The sequence below is a fragment of the Orcinus orca genome, chromosome 16 (genome assembly GCF_937001465.1).
Source record: "Orcinus orca chromosome 16, mOrcOrc1.1, whole genome shotgun sequence".
Classification (NCBI taxonomy): Eukaryota; Metazoa; Chordata; class Mammalia; order Artiodactyla; family Delphinidae; genus Orcinus; species Orcinus orca.
Genome location: NC_064574.1, coordinates 64,517,194 through 64,531,810, shown reverse-complemented (window position 1 = coordinate 64,531,810; position 14,617 = coordinate 64,517,194). Strand labels below are relative to the sequence as shown.

Here is a 14,617-nt window from a genome sequence, read left to right as displayed (position 1 = left end):
ACCAGCAGTGCAAGAGGGTTCCCTTTTCTCCACAACTTCTCCAGCATTTGTTGTTTGTAGATTTTCTGATGATGCCCATTCTAACTGGTGTGAGATGATACCTCATTGTAGTCTTGATTTGCATTTCTCTAATGATTAGTGATGTTGAACATCATTTCATGTGTTTGTTGGCCATCTGTATGTCTTCTTTGGAGAAATGTCTATTTAGATCTTCTGCCCATTTTTGGATTGGGTTGTTTGTTTTTTTGATATTGAGCTGCATGAGCTACCTGTATATTTTGGAGATTAATCCTTTGTCAGTTGCTTCTTTTGTAAATATTTTCTCCCATTCTGAGGGTTGTCTTTTCATCTTGTTTACGGTTTCCTTTGCTGTGCAAAAGCTTTTAAGTTTCATTAGGTCCCATTGGTTTATTTTTGTTTTTATTTCCATTTCTCTAGGAGGTGGGTCAAAAAGGATCTTGGTGTGATGTATGTCATAGAGTGTTCTGCCTATGTTTTCCTCTAAGAGTTTTATATTGTCTGGCCTTACATTTAGGTCTTTAATCGTTTTGGGTTTATTTTTGTGTATGGTGTTAGGGAGTGTTCTAATTTCATTCTTTTACATGTAGCTGTCCAGTTTTCCCAGCACCACTTATTGAAGAGGCTGTCTTTTCTCCATTATATATTCTTGCCTCCTTTATCAAAGATAAGGTGACCATATGTGTGTGGGTTTATCTCTGGGCTTTCTATCCTGTTCCATTGATCTATATTTCTGTTTTTGTGCCAGTACCATGTTGTCTTGATTACTGTAGCTTTGTAGTATAGTCTGAAGTCAGGGAGTCTGATTCCTCCAGCTCCATTTTTTTCCCTCAAGATTGCTTTGGCTATTTGGGGTCTTTTGTGTCTCCATACAAATTTTAAGATTTTTTGTTCTAGTTCTGTAAAAAATGCCACTGGTAATTTGATAGGGATCACATTGAATCTGTAGATTGCTTTGGGTAGTAGAGTCATTTTCACAATCTTGATTCTTCCAATCCAAGAACATGGTATATCTCTCCATCTGTTCGTGTCATCTCTGATTTCTTTCATCAGTGTCTTATAGTTTTCTGAGTACAGGTCTTTTACCTCCTTAGGTAGGTTTATTCCTAGGTATTTTATTCTTTTTGTTGCAATGGTGAATGGGATTGTTTCCTTAATTTCTCTTTCTGATCTTTTGTTGTTAGTGTATAGGAATGCAAGAGTTTTCTGTGCATTAATTTTGTATCCTGCAACTTTACCAAATTCATTGATTAGTTCTAGTAGTTTTCTGGTGGCATCTTTAGGATTCTCTATGTATGGTATCATGTCATCTGCAAAGAGTGAGAGTTTTACTTCTTCTTTTCCAATTTTCCTTTTATTTCTTTTTCTTCTCTGGTTGCCGTGGCTAGGACTTCCAAAACTATGTTGAATAATAGTGACGAGAGTGGACATCTTTGTCTTGTTCCTGATCTTAGAAGAAATGCTTTCAGTTTTTCACCATTGAGAATGATGTTTGCTGTGGGTTTGTCATATATGGCCTTTATTATGTTGAGGTAGGTTCCCTCTGTGCCCACTTTCTGGAGCGTTTTTATCATAAATGGTTGTTGAATTTTGTCAAAAGCTATTTCTGCGTCTATTGAGATGATCATATGGTTTTTCTCCTTTAGTTTGTTAATATGGTATATCACATTGATTGATTTACGTATATTGAAGAATCCTTGCATCCCTGGGATAAATCCCACTTGGTCATGGTGTATGATCCTTTTAATGTGTTGTTGGATTCTGTTTGCTAGTATTTTCTATCTATATTCATCAGTGATATTGGTCTGTAATTTTCTTTTTTTGTAGCATCTTTGTCTGGTTTTGGTATCAGGGTGATGGGGGCCTCATAGAATGTGTTTGGGAGTGTTCCTTTGGCTGCGATTTTTGAAAGAGTTTGAGAAGGATGGGTGTTAGCTCTTCTCTAAATGTTTGATGGAATTCACCTGTGAAGCCATCTGGTCCTGGACTTTTGTTTGTTGGAAGATTTTTAATCACAGTTTCAATTTCATTACTTGTAATTGGTCTGTTTATATTTTCTATTTCTTCCTGGTTCAGTCTTGGAAGGTTATACCTTTCTAAGAATTTGTCCCTTTCTTCCAGGTTGTCCATTTTATTGGCATAGAGTTGCTTGTAGTAGGCTCTTATGATGCTTTGTATTTCTGCAGTGTCTGTTGTAACTTCTCCTTTTTCATTTCTGACTTTATTGATTTGAGTCCTCTCCCTCTTTTTCTTGGTGAGTCTGGCTAAAGGTTTATCAATTTTGTTTATCTTCTCAAAGGACCACTGTTTAGTTTTATTGATCTTTGCTATTGTTTTCTTTGTTTCTATTTCATTTATTTCTGCTCTGATCTTTATGATTTCTTTCATTCTACTAACTTTGGGTTTTGTTTGTACTTCCTTCTCTAGTTCCTTTAGGTGTAAGGTTAGATTGTTTATTTGAGATTTTTCTTGTTTCTTGAGGTAGGCTTGTATTGCTATAAACTTCCCTCTTAGAACTGCTTTTGCTGCATCCCATAGGTTTTGGATCATCGTGTTCTCATTGTAATTTGTCTCTAGGTGTTTTTTGATTTCCTCTTTGATTTCTTCAGTGATCTCTTGGTTATTTAGTAACGTATTGTTTAGCCTCCATGTGTTTGTGTTTTTTACGGTTTTTTTTCCCTGTAATTGATTTCTAATCTCATAGCATCATGGTTGGAAAAGATGCTTCGTATGACTTCAATTTTATTTATTTATTTATTTTTAAGGTAGTAATTTTTTTTTTTTTCTGACTGTGTTGGGTCTTCGTTGCTGTGCATGGGCCTTCTCCAGTTGTGGAGGGGCTGCTCTTCATTGTGTTGCGCGGGCTTCTCATTGCTGTGGCTTCTCTTGTGGTGCAGCACTAGCTCTAGGCGGGCGGGCTTCAGTAGTTGTGGCATGCAGGCTTAGTTGCTCTGTGGCATGTGGGATCTTCCTGAACCAGGGATCAAACCCACGTCCCCTGCATTGGCAGGTGGATTCTTAACCACTGTGCCACCAGGAAAGTCCCTGATTTCAATTTTATTAAATTTACTGAGGCTTGATTTGTGACCCAAGATGTGATCTATCCTGGAGAATGTTCCGTGTGCACTTGAGAAGAAAGTGTAATCTGCAGTTTTGGGATGGAATGTCCTATAAATATCAGTTAAATCTATCTGGTCTACTGTGTCATTTAAAGCTTGTGTTTCCTTGTTAATTTTCTATCTGGATGATCTGTCCATTGGTGTAAGGTGTTAAAGTCCCCCACTATTACTGTGTTACTGTCAATTTCCTCTTTTATAGCTGTTAGTAGTTGCCTTATGTACTGAGGTGCTCCTGTGTTGGGTGCATATATATTTATAATTGTTATATCTTCTTCTTGGATTGATCCCTTGATCATTATGTAGTGTCCTTCCTTGTCTCTTGTAACATTCTTTAAAGTCTATTTTATCTGATATGAATATTGCTACTCCAGCTTTCTTTTGATTTCCATTTGCATGGAATATCTTTTTCCATCCCTTCACTTTCAGTCTGTATGTGTCCTTACGTCTGAAGTGGGTCTCTTGTAGACAGCATATATATGGGTCTTGTTTTTGTATCCATTCAGCGAGCCTGTGTCTTTTGGTTGGAGCATTTAATCCATTCACATTTAAGGTAATTTTTGATATGTATGTTCCTGTTACCATTTTCTTAATTGTTATGGGTTTGTTTTTGTAGGTCCTTTTCTTCTCTTGTGTTTCCTGCCTAGAGAAGTTCCTTTAGCATTTGTTGTAAAACTGGTTTGGTGGTGCTGAATTCTCTTAGCTTTTGCTTGTCTATAAAGCTTTTGATTTATCCATCGAATCTGAATGAGATATGTGCCAGGTAGAGTAATCTTGGTTGCAGTTTCTTCCCTTTCATCACTTTAAGTATATCATGCCACTTCCTTCTGGCTTGTACAGTTTCTGCTGAGATTCAGCTGTTAACCTTATGGGAGTTCCCTTGTATGTAATTTGTTGTTTTTCCCGTGTTACTTTCAATAATTTTTCTCTGTCTTTAATATTTGTCAATTTATTTACTATGTGTCTCGTATTTCTCCTTGGGTTTATCCTGCCTGGGACTCTCTGCACTTCCTGGACTTGGGTGGCTATTTCTTTTCCCATGTTAGGGAAGTTTTTGACTATTATCTCTTCAAATATTTCCTCAGGTCCTTTCTCTCTCTCTTCTCCTTCTGGGACCCCTATAATGCGAATGTTGTTGTGTTTAATGTTGTCCCAGGGGTCTCGTAGGCTGTCTTCATTTCTTTTCATTCTTTTTTCTTTATTCTGTTCCATGGCAGTGAATTCCACCATTCTGTCTTTCATATCACTTATCTGTTATTCTGCCTCAGTTATTCTGCTATTGATTCCTTGTGGTGTATTTTTCATTTCAGTTATTGTATTGTTCATCTCTGTGTGTTTGTTCTTTAATTCTTCTAGGTGTTTGTTCTTTAATTCTTCTAGGTCTTTGTTAAACACTTCTTGCATCTTCTCGATCTTTGCCTCCATTCTTTTTCCAAGGTCCTGGATCATCTTCACTATCATTATTCTGAATTCTTTTTCTGGAAGGTTTCCTATCTCCACTTCATTTAGTTGTTTTTCTGGGGTTTTATCTTGTTCCTTCATCTGGTGCAAAGTCCTCTGCCTTTTCATTTTGTCTTTCTGTGAATGTGGTTTTCCTTCCACAGGCTGCAGGATTGTAGTTTTTCTTGCTTCTGCTGTCTGCCCTCTGGTGGATGAGGCTATCTAAGAGGCTTGTGCAAGCTTCCTGATGGGAGGGACTGGTGGTGGGTAGAGCTGGGTGTTGCTCTGGTGGGCAGAGCTCAGTAAAACTTTAATCCATTTGTCTGCTGATGGGTGGGGCTGGGTTTCCTCCCTTTTGGTTGTTTGGCCTGAGGCGACCCTACCTGGCTCTTTGGTGGGGCTAATGGCGGACTCTGGAAGGGCTCACGCCAAGGAGTACTTCCCAGAACTTCTGCTGCCAGTGTCCTTGTCCCCACGGTGAGCGACAGCCACCCCCCGCCTCTGCAGGAGACCCTCCAACACTAGCAGGTAGGTCTGGTTCAGTCTCCTATGGGGTCACTGCTCCTTCACCTGGGTCCCAATGCACACACTACTTTGTGTGTGCCCTCCAAGAGTGGAGTCTCTGTTTCCCCCAGTCCTGTCGAAGTCCTGCAGTCAACTCCCACTAGCCTTCAAAGTCTGATTCTCTAGGAATTCTTCCTCCCATTGCCGGACCTCCAGATTGTGAAGCATGACATGGGGCTCAGAACCTTCGCTCTGGTGGGTGGACTTCTGTGGTATAAGCATTCTCCAGTTTGTGAGTCACCCACCCAGCAGTTATGGGTTTTGATTTTATTGTGATTGCGCCCCTCCTACCGTCTCATTGTGGCTTCTGCTTTGTCTTTGGATGTGGGGTATCTTTTTTGCTGAGTTCCAGTGTCTTCCTGTTGATGATTGTTCAGCAGTTAGTTGTGATTCTGGTGCTCTTGCAAGAGGGAGTCGTGGCCCTTATTTCTTGCACACTGATCCTTTGTGGGTCTTCTCACAAGTGGCCTTCCACTCCATGATTCAGTGACCCAGGCCCCTTCCATCTTGTGGCTCTGCCATCTTCTCAGGCCTTGGAGGGTTTCATCTCCAGCTGGTGAATGGGGGAGAGAGAGAGAGAAAGTTTAGGATTGTGTGTTGCCTGGGAAGTTTTTATGGGGCAGGCCTGGAAGTTATGAATATCACTTCTGCTTCCACTCAGACACTTTTGGCTACAACTCCCTGCAGGGGAGGCAGGGAAATGTAGTCCAGCTGCTTGTCCAGGAAGAAAAGGCTTTGGAGACCACACGATTGTCTCTGCCACAGGCACCCAAGAGGCAAACAAAAGAGCCAGCCTGGACCCTGAACCAGCTTGCTCCACTGCCTCTCTGAGCACCTGTTACCTGAGTTCATGATCAGTGTCAATGGGCGATCCCACACGACCAAATTCCAAGCTTGGGGAATTCAGCCTAACAAGAGAAGTCCTTGCAGTATATTCACCAAATACGTTTTGGCTGGCAAGCTCCGGGCACCTACTCAAGTAGCAGAGCTGTTAGATGGGTGGTTCTCAGCTGAGCTGATTTTTGTTACCTAGGGGACATCTGGCAATGTCTGGAGGTATTTTTGGTTGTCACAACTTGGGGGAAGCTATTGGCGTCTCATGGGTAGAGGCCAGGGATGCTGCTAAACATCCTACACTGCACAAGACAGAGGAGAACGTCAGGGATGCTGAGGTTGTGACCCCCTGAGACGTAGTAGCAGCTCTGCCGGTCTCCTTGGAGTTTGCAGGTGAGGTGGTGGCCTCCGCCAGGAGCTGTGAAGGGCAGGTTGGTGTGGGCTCGGAGCCAGTCTGCTCATGTCATGTGCCTGTTTGGGGCATGTTTCTTCTCTTTATGGCATTTTTTTTTTTTTTTTTTTTTTTGTGGTACGCGGGCCTCTCACTGCCGTGGCCTCTCCCGCTGTGGAGCACAGGCTCCGGACGCGCAGGCCCAGCGGCCATGGCCCACGGGCCCAGCCGCCCCACAGCATGCGGGATATTCCCGGACCGGGGCACGAACCCGCGTCCCCTGCATCGGTAGGCGGACTCCCAACCACTGCGCCACCAGGGAAGCCCTCTTTATGGCATTTTAACCTCTCATCATTCCCAGCAGTTTCGCTTTAGCTGCCTAAGTGTGAAGAGTTCCGGGGCAGAGCCTGTTGGCTGAATTCGTGCTCATCTGTGCACGGTTTCAAACGGCTTCCCTGTTTCTGCCCATAATCACTGGGCCAGACAGAAACATCTTGCTCTGCAAACAAGCCCCATGTCCCAGGTAGTGTGGCCTGGGCAGATGCACTGTGGCCTGGCTCGGCGGGAGACAGGGCTGGGCAACCCTCCTGGGAAGATGAGCAGAGTATTTTTCAATCAGGTCTCTACTCCACCCCACATTGTAGTTTATGGGTGCATGTCACCTGCATGTGGTGACGTGAAGGGGTTACATGGGACAAGGAGTACTGGAGGCTTTTTTACGTTGTTATTATATGTACATGTAAATGTATATTCATATATGTATGTATAATACATATGTGTGTATGATACAAACATACAGGAGAGAGTAGAATAAAAAGTAAAAATCCCTAAGTCCCCCTACTTAAAGGTAACTACTCTTAACAACTTATTGTAGCCTTCTTTCCAGGAATGTACGCACCTGTGTGTGTGTGTATGTGTGACATGTGTGCACATGTGTGTATGCATAGATCTCCAGCCTCTGTTGTTAACATCCAAAATATATAAATATACTTTCATGCAACTTACCCTTTTCGCATAATATATCTTGGATATTTTTCCATATTAATGTATATATTCATTCAACTCAAATATTCGTTGAGTACCTCTTGTGAGCCAGGCTCTGTACATACATCAGTGAAGGAATCAGACAAAAATCCGAGTTTCATTGGGTGAGTGCTTGAATGTTGTAAACAGAACAGGCAGTAAACAAAACAGCTGAGTTATGTCGAGTAGAAATGATGTTAAGTACTAGGGAGAAAACTTTGTATACTTAAAAATGGATGGATTTTATCCTATGTAGGTAATCTTTTTTTAATGAAACAATTGGATGTGATTTTAATTTGCATTTCCCCAGTGACCTGTGGTGTAGATCATGTGGAAGGAGGAAGGCATTGAAGGCAGGGGTTTGCTCTGTGGTCAGTGGTCCACAGTCAACTTGAACCTTCAGTTTGGTGTTGTGAGTAGACAGATCATCAGGGTGTGAGACCCCCTGGTTCAGGCGCAGGACTGTGTTTCTGGCCATGTGTGGTCTGGTTATTGTGGTCATTGGGATAAGCTGGCAGGACCCACTGGGAGGTCTGCACCGTCTCCCCAGAGAGTCTTGTCCTGCTCGCTCCTGTGTCCCTGATGATTTCCCAAGTTGCCTACCTACTGCAGGATCCAACAGCCCTGTGACCAGCCTGTGAACTGAATGGGCGCACAGACCTGGAAATTGATATTTCTGTGGTATAAAGAAGCAAGCGAAAGCTATAAAATATACAAGTAGGACAATTAAGGTGTTTGTGTGTTTAGGTTTTTTTAATCCCAACATTTTATTGAGAAACTTCACAAATTTTTGAAAGAATGGTTCTGTCAGCATCCGTATTCCCACCACTTAGATTCTGCAATGAACATTTCCCACTTGCTTTTATCACACGTCTCTCCATCTCTCTATTTATCTCTTGATTCATTTTTTTTCCTATGCATTTCAAGGTCAGTTGTAGACATGAGTCGCATTCGTTTGTTTTTTAAAGTTGACTTTTTGTTGCAGTGTAATATACATATAGAAAAGTGCATCAGTCTTAAAGATACAATTCATGAATTTTTATAAAACGAACACACCCATGTGACTGGCACTCAGATCAAGAACAAGAGCGTTCCCAGAAACTTCCTTGTGCCCTTTTCAATTACTGCTCCCTCCCCCAGGGGACACTGTGCTGACTTTTCTTATCATACATTCATTTTGTCTCTTTTTGACCTTTGTGTAAGTGGAATCATACCACTTCCTTCACTCAACATCATCCTTATGAAATTTATTCATATAATTATGTGTACTTGTGGTTTTTCATCACATTTCTTTAAAAGTCTTTATTGAATTTGTTACAGTATTGCTTCTCTTTTTTATGTTTTGGTTTATTGGCCGTGAGACATGTGGGATCTTAGCTCCCCCACCAGGGATCAGACCCACACCCCCTGCATTGGAAGGCAAAGTCTTTACCACAGGACCACCAGGGAAGTCCCCTTTCATCACATTTTTAATATAGTATTTCAGTGTGTAACTATACAACAATTTATGTATCTAGTCTAAAAGTAGGGTGATATTTAAACATACTAGAATGTGCCCATCCAAATGAACATCATTTCTTTCAAAGCATGATTTAGAATGCTGCAAATGCCAAGAGAGGTTAAGAGTAGGGACCCAGGAGGTCATCAGGACCTGAGTTCAACCCCAGCTCCACCACTGTCACTCTGGCTGGATCCCAGCTGGGCCTCCATCTATCACTAGGATTTGACACCTCGTCTTGAGCTAGGATTCAAGACAGTTGCTGCACTGACCCGCATTGATGGTTAAGAAAGAGACTGTGTTGGGGAATAAGGAAAAATTATATAGGACAAGTAGATCTCCAGTAGATTCAGTAGATCCCTGATGGCGCCTGAGAACTTGCATTCCTAACAGGCTCTAGGTGATGCTGGAGCTGGTGTTCTGGGGTCTGTACTTTGAAGATCGCTGCCCTAGATAGATCAGGGATTGGCAGATCACAGCCCATGGGCTAAATCTGGCCCACTCCCTGTTTTTATAAATAACGTTTTATTGGAACACAGTGAAAAGAAAAAACTGTCTGTTTTTCTCTACTCAACATTTCTGACACCAAACGTGTGGGGTTTTTCCCCAGCTAAGCCGCCAGTCCAGTGGATATTTTGATCTGCTTCTAATACTGTGTGTCTAACCTGACCACACATGAGAAACACCTGGGGAACTGTTGAAAAACACTGGTCTCCAGTCCCCCACCCCTAAACCAATCAACAGAATCTCTTGGGGTGAGGCCCCGGCACTGATACTTTTAAAAGTCTTCCAAGTGATTCTCACGTTCGTGGTCTCTCTCCTTTATTTTCTCAGTTATTTTAGAAAACGAGGGGCATCTTCTAAAGCTCCAGTGGGTGTCGTATAACTAGCTCGGAAGACAGTTTGCAGTGAACATTCTCTCCCAAAGCAATGCCAGCATCTCTTAAACAAATATTACAAAGATGCTCCTCATTCAGACGTGTAAGTTTCAGTTGTTCTTGTAAAAGCAAGCACGTTGCGTTACAGTCACACTTCTAAATGCTTCCTCCTAGACAGTGTGATCCACACACAGATCTGAACATGATGCTTCAACCCATATGTCATCCCTGTAAACGCAGGCTCCACGTGGCTCAGTTTCCACACAGACACAAAGAAGTAGTCCGGCCGTGGTCCGAAGGAATTTTAAAACAGATTGTAATCTTGAGTTCTTTCTCTTGGGCAAGGAGGAAGATCTGATTCGTAAGCCACAGCGACATTCTCAGCAGGCCCTCCCCCCACTCCCCGGTTTCCTCTCGCCCTGAATTTGCTCTGGAATTTCTTCTCTGTTGAGCTCCCAAACCCTCTTTATCTCAGACAGGTGACTTCTCTCCCTCCCTCTCCCCTCCCAGCTCTTTTTCCCTGCAGATCTTTGTAGCCACTTGGGTCACAGGGACTTCCCTTTGGTGACAATGGATTGGGTGTTAATGAAGGGAAACCCCCAAACGCATGCCTTTCCCTTAAGGCAGGATTTTTAACCTTGGCACTTGTGGACATTTGGGGTCAGATAATTCTTTGTCGTGGCGCTGTCCTGTGCAGTGTAAGATGGTTAGGAACATCCCTGGCCTCTACTCACTAGATGCCAGTAGTAACCCCCCATCCCCAGTGTGACAATCCAGATGTCTCCTGACATTGCCAAGTTTGAGGGCAGAATTGGCCCCAGCTGAGAACCACTGGATTAAAGGAACCCAACGCTTTAAACCATCATTGCCTGCAGACCTGGGCAAGAGGGGCCTCTACCCTGGGCCTTGTACTTTAATTTTTTATTTTATTTATTTATTTTTCATCTCTTCATGTCTTTTATTACTTAAAGAGGTCTTTTTTGTTAATTAATTATCTATTTTATACATATTAGTGTATATATGTCAGCCCCAATCTCCCAATTCATCCCACCCCCACCACCCCCTTTCCCCGCTTGGTGTCCATACATTTGTTCTCTACATCTGTGTCTCTATTTCTGACCTGCAAACCAGTTCATCTGTACCATTCTTCTAGGTTCCACATATATGCATTAATATACGATATTTCTTTTTCTCTTTCTGACTTACTTCACTCTGTATGACAGTCTCTACGTCCATCCATGTCTCTACAAATGACCCAATTTCATTCCTTTTTATGGCTGAGTAATATCCCATTGTATATATGTGCCACATCTTCTTTATGAGTTCATCTGTCCATGGGCATTTAGGTTGCTTCCATGACCTGGCTATTGTAAAGAGTGCTGCAATGGACGTTGGGGTGCATGTGTCTTTTTGAATTATGATTTTCTGTGGGTATATGCCCAGTAGTGGGATTGCTGGGTCATATGGTAATTCTATTTTTAGTTTTTTAAGGAACCTCCATACTGTTCTCCATAGTAGCTGTATCAATTTACATTCCTACCAACAGTGCAAGAGGGTTCCCTTTACTCCACACCCTGTCCAGCATTTGTTGTTTGTAGATTTTCTGATGATGCCCATTCTAACTGGTGTGAGGTAATACCTCATTGTAGTTTTGATTTGCATTTCTCTAATAATTAGCAATGTTGAGCATCTTTTCATGTGCTCTTGGCCGTCTGTATGTCTTCTTTGGAGAGATGTCTATTTAGGTCTTCCTGGGCCTTGTACTTTAAATGGGGTGAGGGGGTCTAAAGGCAAGGAGTCCAGGGAGACAAGGAGATGTGCCCACCTGGAGCCCACATCTTCCTTTCCAGATCACCTCTGAGTACTGGGATCCCAGAATTTTTCACCCAAATGACCGAAGCCTGCTTAGGGTTTTCTCCAGGTCCATCTTCAGGGAGGTAGACCATGATGCCACTGTGTGACCTCTAGGCCCAAGGAGATAATAATAATAGTACTCTCTTTGTAAATAGAGTTGTGTGGACTAAATAATTTAGTGTATCCAAAGTCCATGGAACAGGGTTGGCACATGATAAGCTCTATATAAATGTTAGCTGCTATTATTATACTTTTCATATCAATAGTCCCTAAACATAAGACAACCTCCTTGTCTGCTGCACCCCTGAAGAAGCAGCCATCCATTCAGATGTTGGAGGTTAACCTGACCTTGCTGGACCCCAGAGAGACGGTGTGAAGGTCTCCAACCCGGCACTGTCGTGAGGGGGTTTTAGGGCCATTCTCCTTGACATGCTGACTTGAGGACCTGTTGTGTATATTTCTGTTCCTAATCTTGTCTTTGTCTTGTGTCAGGGTCAGTGGAAGGGGGGAATGGGTGAGAAGTCTCTTCTTTCTGAGACAGAAGGAGGAGAAATGATGCTGAGCTTTGAATTTCAATTCCGTCTATGCCCATGCTGGCTGTGTGACCTTGGACACTCAACCTCCTAAGCCCTCTGAGCCTCTAATTCCCCATCTGCAAAATGGGTGTATAGATAGCACCTTCCCTATAGGATGGTGGTGTTGATTAAGTCAAAAATGTATATAAAGTACTTTGCTCAGTGCCTAGTAAAAAGATGTCAGGATTCGGCATTGCTGATTTTAAATTATTGTAATACTGCTATCTAAATTGTCACGATGACTATTAGAAGGAAAGACATGGAGAAACAATTCAGTCCATGCAGCTGCTGTGAATCACAGAATGAGCCAAGAAAGCATGAAAAACGTCACCCTTAAATCATGGATGAAACTGGAACTGAAGAAATCTCAGAGCTGAAAGGGACCTTAAAACCTACATAAACCCACTCATTGTGTAAATGGGGAAACCGAGGCCCAGGGAAGTGATATGATCTCCCTGGTTTTAAAGAAAAACCTGAAACAGCTTCTAGGTTCCAGAGAGAAGAAAAAAGAGGTACTTGCGGGCAGTTGGTTCCAGACCCGCCTTGGATCCCAGACTCCGTGGACGCTCACGTCCCTTATATGAAATGGCCTCCGTGTCTGCGGATGCAGGGGACCAACTGTAATTTGAGGAAGTTTTGCAAAAGTTGAAAAGAGAATGGGTGCATTTGTGGAGTGGCCTGTGGGGAGGGGGAAGGGGAGGAAGCAGGGGCGTGTAGACTGCTTTGGGCTCCTCCAAGGGCTGAGATCACTCCCGAACAGCCTGCTGAAGTGCGGGGATCCCTCCAGAGTGACGAGTTCAAGAGGACTGGGAAACAGCTAGGATGGGTTTTGGTAGCTTAGTGCAGCTTTTTCAGAAGTGCGGGAGCATGCTCAATCCAGCACCCAAGAGGTGGACTGCAGGGGACAGCGACGAGGTGGGGTTCCACGAGGCAGGGGTCTCTGTGCAGGTGGGGGCATCACCTTGTGAACCGAACCTGCAAACTGGGCAGCTGCCAAGTCTGCTCCCACTGGTAATGATCAAGATTTTCTTCCCTTTTCATTTGCAGTGTTTATCACACCCACACTCTAAGTCGTCCAGCTTCCCTTCCAGAACCGTCTGCCTTGGCAAACTAAATTAGCAACCAAAGGAGTTTAGCTCTTGTGGGAAAGAACAGAATCATTTTTCCAGCACATATCAACACGTGAAAGCCTCAACTTGCCCCTGACTCACTCAGGGCACGTGGATGTTGACTGGAGCAGGGATCTCCCTGCACCTCTGGGCCTCGGGCTCCCCAGCTGTAAAATGGGCCAGTGACAGCAGCTGCCTTAGAGCAGTGGTTCTCAGTGGAAGGGGGGGGGTGGATTATGTCTGGCAATGTCTGGAGATACTTTGGGGAGAGGACTGCTAATGGCATCCCGTGGGCAGAGGCCAGGGGTGCTGCTGGACACCCTGCAGTGCTCAGATCAGCCCCCATAACACGGAACAGTCTGGCCCCAAATGTCAAAACCCCATTCTAGTGGGTTGATATGAAGATTAAGTGAGTTAATCCATGTGATACGCCTAGCCCTGGGCCATACACATGGTAGGTGCTTCATAAAGCAGTGGTGCTCTCCGTGTTCCTTCAAAGCCTTGAGCCCATCGGCGCCTCTCATCATGCTTTTGTTTTGCCAGTTGTGTGTCCCTAACCTGAATTGCCATGGCAATCGTCACCACAGAAGCAGACAGATATTGATGTCAAAATATGGGCTCTTTTTACACGGATGCTGAAATAAGATATGGAGACAGAGTTTTGGAGGAGAAAGAGCTTTATTCTTTGCTGGACAGAAAGGGAACACAGCAGGCTAGCGCCTCAAGAACTGTGCCCCCCTCTTCAGGGAATTAGGAGAGGTCTTTCTTCTTTCCCCTCCTTGGGATGTATATTGAAGTGTGCATTTCTCTTCGACACTTTATTTGTTTGGTTGCTCTGGGTCTTAGTTGCGTCAGGCAGGCTCCTTAGTTGTGGCATGGGAACTCTCAGTTGTGGCATGCATGTGGGATCTAGTTCCCTGACCAGGGATCGAACCCTGGGCCCCCTGCATTGGGAGCACGGAATCTTAACCACTGTGCCACCAGTGGAGTCCCAGGAGAGGTCTTGTAGTCTGAGGTCTGGGATAGATGATAAGGATCAAAGCAGTGACAGCCTTATATTCTTTTTTTTTTTTGCAAAAAGTTAAAACAGTCACAGCTGGCATCAGGCAGCCCAGTAATTAGGTCTGTTCATCTGTGGGTTATAGCTGGTGACCTTTCTGAAATGAAGAATGCTACAAGGGGTAAATTGTTACAAGGGAGTGTAGGGGATGTAAAGACTAGGTGCAGGATGTAATTCACATGAGTCAGAGAGTGTTTAAGGAGTTAGCTTTGTGAAGGACAAGTAACAGTTACAGTAAAACTAGGATTGCTTAACTC

General features: G+C 43.5%; 1 protein-coding gene across 6 annotated transcripts in view; it reads left to right on the top strand.

The window, feature by feature from the left end:
- The window catches only part of SYT17 (synaptotagmin 17), a 121,780-nt gene that overhangs the window by 99,202 nt on the left and 7,961 nt on the right, over positions 1-14,617 (top strand). The gene's annotated exons all lie outside the window — the stretch shown is intronic.